Below are 5,000 nucleotides of genomic sequence, written 5' to 3' on the forward strand. Positions count from 1 at the left end.
TGCTCTGGGAGCTATATTTTTGGCGTGGCGGTTGTTGAATTTAGCCCCGGTACACTTGATGGGAAAGCGATCTGAAAACGGTGGGGGTGTGTGTATGGAAAGAGGTAGATTTTTCGGGGTTTTTTTTGTGTGTGTATGTGTGTGTGGTCGAAAAGGGAAGGGGTGTTGCAGTTGTTCAAGTGGAAGCGTTAGGGTTATCAGTAGTGAGTGTGTATGTGTGTTGCATTTGTTGGGGGAATGGGGGTTGGTAGGTGGGTGGTGGTGGTAGTGGTGGTGGTGGTGGTGGTGGTAGTGTGTGTGTGTGTGTCTGTGTGTGTTTTTATTGTTCTTTTGTTTCCAGTTCTCAATGCCCCCAAAGGGATCAAAACGAAAATAAAAATATTGAATCGCGAATCGTGCGCGCGCGCGCATGTGTAAAATTGAATAGCGCGTCTGCAAAGCGATTTAGTGATTACGATCTTATGGCCAAGTGATTCACCATTACTCTATGTCTTTTGATGTGTGTGATTCATTAATTGACTAAGTGTGCGTTTTGGCGAGCAGAAGGCAAGAGAGGGAAGGTGAGGTGATAAGGGGGACATTGGCACTGTTAATCACTCTACACACACACACACACACACACACACACACACACACACATATGTATACATACATATTTAACGCACGCTCGCACGCACGCACGCACACACACACTTAAAAAAAAAAAATGTATGTATGTATATTATATATATATATATATATATATATGTGTGTGTGTGTGTGTATGTTTGTATGCATGTGTGTGTGTGGGGGGGGGGGTACTGGCTCTGTCGATGACGATAATTAGTGACGATAGTGGCTTTTTGACAACACCAACATACACAGTAGGTATACTAGACTTCGACGAAACATGTTATCTATGATCATCGGTAGCGCCGTTGTGTGTGTGTGTGTGTGTGTCTCCCCCTCCTCTCTCTCTCTCTCTCTCTCTGTGTTTGTTTGTTGTGTCGCCTGTTCTACCTGCTGGTTTGTCAACGATTTTTCACTAGGGGGGCTATGCTTTAGCTCAGTGTGTTAGTGAAGCTTGCTGTGTGGTCCCTCTGCCTTATGTGGACTAGTTTCTAGTTAGCTGTTGTTTGTTATCGATTTTTCACTAGGGGGGCTATGCTTTAGCTCAGTGTGTTAGTGAAGCTTGCTGTGTGGTCCCTCTGCCTTATGTGGACTAGTTTCTAGTTAGCTGTTGTTTGTCATCGATTTTTCACTAGGGGGGCTATGCTTTAGCTCAGTGTGTTAGTGAAGCTTGCTGTGTGGTCCCTCTGCCTTATGTGGACTAGTTTCTAGTTAGTTGTTGTTTGTTATCGATTTTTCACTAGGGGGGCTATGCTTTAGCTCAGTGTGTGAGTGAGGCTTGCTGTCTGGTCCCTCTGCCTTATGTGGACTAGTTTCTAGTTAGCTGTTGTTTGTTATCGATTTTTCACTAGGGGGGCTATGCTTTAGCTCAGTGTGTGAGTGAGGCTTGCTGTCTGGTCCCTCTGCCTTATGTGGACTTGTTTCTAGTTAGTTTTTGTTTTAAATGTTTGATATATATATCTACTGAAATAACAGAACCTAGTGTGTGTGTGTGTGTGTGTGTGTGTGTCTTTTTATTTTGTTATTATTATATTTTTTTCGATTTTTTGTTGTTGTAATAACATAAACAGATAAATACATATTCAAATCATAACAATTTGTATAGAAAAAAACAAAAACAAAAAAACAAAACGCACAAACAAAAAGAAAAGAGAAATGTTGAACTCACAATATTAATGAGAACTGAAGAAGATGAAGAAAGAAGGAGATTAAAGACGTGACACATAGAGAGAGGAAGAGAAGAGAAGAGAGGAGCACGTTTTTGATTGGAGGATGATACAAAAAGAAAAAAGACATTTCAAAATAATTTACAAATAATGAGGCAAGGAGATGAAATGATTAACAAATAGTAAAGAGTGGTAACTCTCTCCAGTGTCTGGGTTTGTTCCAATGTACCGTTTATTTACCTGCGTGCTAGCTGAATCGGTAGCGTAAGCATCACTGACTTGAAGTTGTGTACCTTGTGTAATGGAGAGAGTTACCACTCTTTACTATTTGTTAATCATTTCAAAATACTTTCGAAACATACACAGTGTCATGAGTCCATGACTCGCGTATAAACACCACCAATCATAAACATGCATACACACTTAAAATTTTTATGTATGTATATACATACGTATACATATACATACACATTCACACATACATGTGCATGCACGTGCATGTACACATATACACACATTTGGTTTTGTTGATGTCATTCGATCAATGATCTGTTGTTGTTGTTTTTATTTGATCGTCGTTTGGGTGGTTGGTTGTGTTGTGTTGTTTTTGTAGCTTAATTGTGTTAACATTTTTGTTTTGTGAAATTTGTTTTGTGTTTGTTTGGTTTTGTGATTGTGTTAACCTTTTTGTGGCTTCTAGACTTTAATTTGTTCTGCAGTTAGATGTGTTTTGTTTGTCAGTTATATTTGGTCGGATGTTTGTTTTGTCATTGTGTTCACGTTTCTGGCTTTTAATAATAATAATAATAATGGTATTTTTATAGCGCTGAAGACAAATCAAAGCGCTTTCGCACCAGTCATTCACACGCATGCATAGCTCTAAAACTGGAGAAACTGAAGACAAGGAAGAGGTTTGTTTTGTAGTTCATTGTTGTTGCGGTAAGTTTGATTGTTGTTTTGACATAGTCGTCTCTTGTTTGGTTGTGTTGTAATTTTGTTCACTTTTTTTTTTTTGTCTTGTAGAGTTTTGTTTTGTCTTGTACCTGGATGGTGTTATTTATTGTTGTTGTCTTGTGGAAGTAATTTTAGTACACGTTGATGTTTTTGATTTGCTTTGGTCGTCTCATGGTTGGTTGTGTCGTAACGTGTTCACTTTTTAAAAAATAATTTATTCATTATTTTTATTTATTTTTTTGTTATATACATTTACAGAATGTGTTTTGTGAGTTGGTTGTCGTTCGTTTTGCTTTGTTTTTTGCTTGTAGTAAGTTAGTTGTTGCTGTTTTGGTTTGGTCGTCTCTTAGTTGGTTGGCTGTTTTGTAATTATGTTCATTTTTCTGACTTGCGGAATTTGTTTTGTTTTCTTGTGTGTGTGTGTGTGTGTGTGTGTGTGTGTGTAGTTGGTTTTGTTATGTTGTTTCTGAAGTAGAAGGAGGAAGGTGGCCGTGTGGATAACACCCTTATCTGCCGGGTACAGTGTCCGTGGGGGTCTAGGTTCGAATCCCGGTCTCGCCCTTTCTCCCAAGTTTGGACTGGAAAAATCAACCTGAGCAGTCTGGTCCTTCGGGTGAGACGATCAGCCGAGGCCCCCCGTATGCAGCAGGCACTTGGCCCGCTGAAAAAAGAAGAAGAAGAATAAAAAAAGAAAAAGAAAAAAAAAGGTAAAATAAGTGTTGCCATTCTGATTCATTATGGTTTGGAATTTTGTTCTGATCTTAAGAAACTGCTTCTATCGTTTTAGGGCAAGGGCTGGACGTCAAAATACGTGTATGTGCTCAGAATTTGTCTTGTCTGTACCCCCCACCCCCTCTCCCCTTCCCCTCCTCTCTCTGTGTCTGTCTGTCTGTCCTATCATCTATTTGTCTGTTTCTCTGTCTGTCTGTGTTTGTTTATCACTCCCCTCCCAGTTCTCTTTTCGTTCCACGGACATGAACAGACGACAGACACCCACGCACAGAACGCACGCACGAGCGCGCACGGACAGGCGGCTCTTACATCATACACACCTTGCTTTCTGTCTCCTTCGTTTTCTCCTTCTGCTCTCTCTTGGTCTCACTGTCTGTCTGTCTGTCTGTCTGTCTGTCTCTCTCTGTCTCTGTCTCTCTCAGAACTCACACACACACACGTACGCACGCACGCACGCACGCACACACACACACACACACACACACACACACACACACACACACACACACACACTAACACACTAACACACACACACACACGCACACACACACACACACACATGGGGTCACCATGAAAACCGGTCAAAAAAGAAAAGAAAAGAAGAAACCAAAAATTGCGGTAGCACCCTCGTAAAGCTGTCTGACATGTAAATGCCAGGTTGACTTAGGAGATAACTCCCACCAGCTTGTGAATGAAGCGTGTTATAATGGTGGCCTTAGCTTAGTGCTGAGTCGAGGGTATAACATCCCCCCCACACTTCCATTCAAAAGGCACCATGTGTGTGTGTGTGTGTGTCTAGGATTGAGAGAAGAATTATTGTCTTTTTTTGGGGAGGTGGGGGGTATCGGGTGGGGGTGGGGGCTTGGGGGTGGGGGTGTCTCTTCAGAAGTTTCGGAGGGCAGCGAGGGCAGCCTAGAACGCTTTGGGTCTTTGTCTTGTCTCTGTGTCTGTGTCTGTCTGTCTCTGTCTCTTGTCTCACTGTCGCTCTCCTTCTCTCACTCTCAACGTTGACAATAGCTTGTTTATGAATGGTGGAGTGTGTGTGTGTGTGTGTGTGTGTGTGTGTGAGAGAGAGAGAGAGAGAGAGAGAGAGAGAGAGAGAGAGAGCTGTACCCCATTCCGGCAGTAAATAATTTATGATGATGTTAACTCGTGTCGGTGGTTTTAGCATGATGTTTAGCAGTTGCCTGCTATGGGTTTTTTTTTTTTTTTTTTTTTTTTGTTTTTTTTAGAACTCCTTTTGATGTTGGATGCTTAATATTTTCAACGATGTCTCATGCAATGAAATGGTGCATGTGCATGTGCGTGTTTGTGTTTATGCATGTACGTGTACATGTGTGGGTGTATGTGTGTGCGTGTGTGTGTGAATGGTTATGTACGTCAGTGATGGCGACAATGGTTTGTGATAGTTGTGAGTATATAGGAAATCTATTTTCCACTTTCTACGCCACCCCCACCCACCCACCTCTTCCCCCACCTCCCCATTTCTTGAAGCGAACATGTTAAAAACTGGCGGCCAGAAAAGCGATGCAGACGCAC

At 41.7% G+C, this 5,000-nt stretch overlaps 1 protein-coding gene across 6 annotated transcripts in view; it reads left to right on the plus strand.

Moving 5' to 3' along the window:
- The window catches only part of LOC143297454 (myocyte-specific enhancer factor 2A-like), a 116,792-nt gene that overhangs the window by 48,913 nt on the left and 62,879 nt on the right, over nt 1–5,000 (plus strand). The gene's annotated exons all lie outside the window — the stretch shown is intronic.

This window comes from Babylonia areolata, chromosome 22 (genome assembly GCF_041734735.1).
Source record: "Babylonia areolata isolate BAREFJ2019XMU chromosome 22, ASM4173473v1, whole genome shotgun sequence".
NCBI classification, from domain to species: Eukaryota; Metazoa; Mollusca; class Gastropoda; order Neogastropoda; family Buccinidae; genus Babylonia; species Babylonia areolata.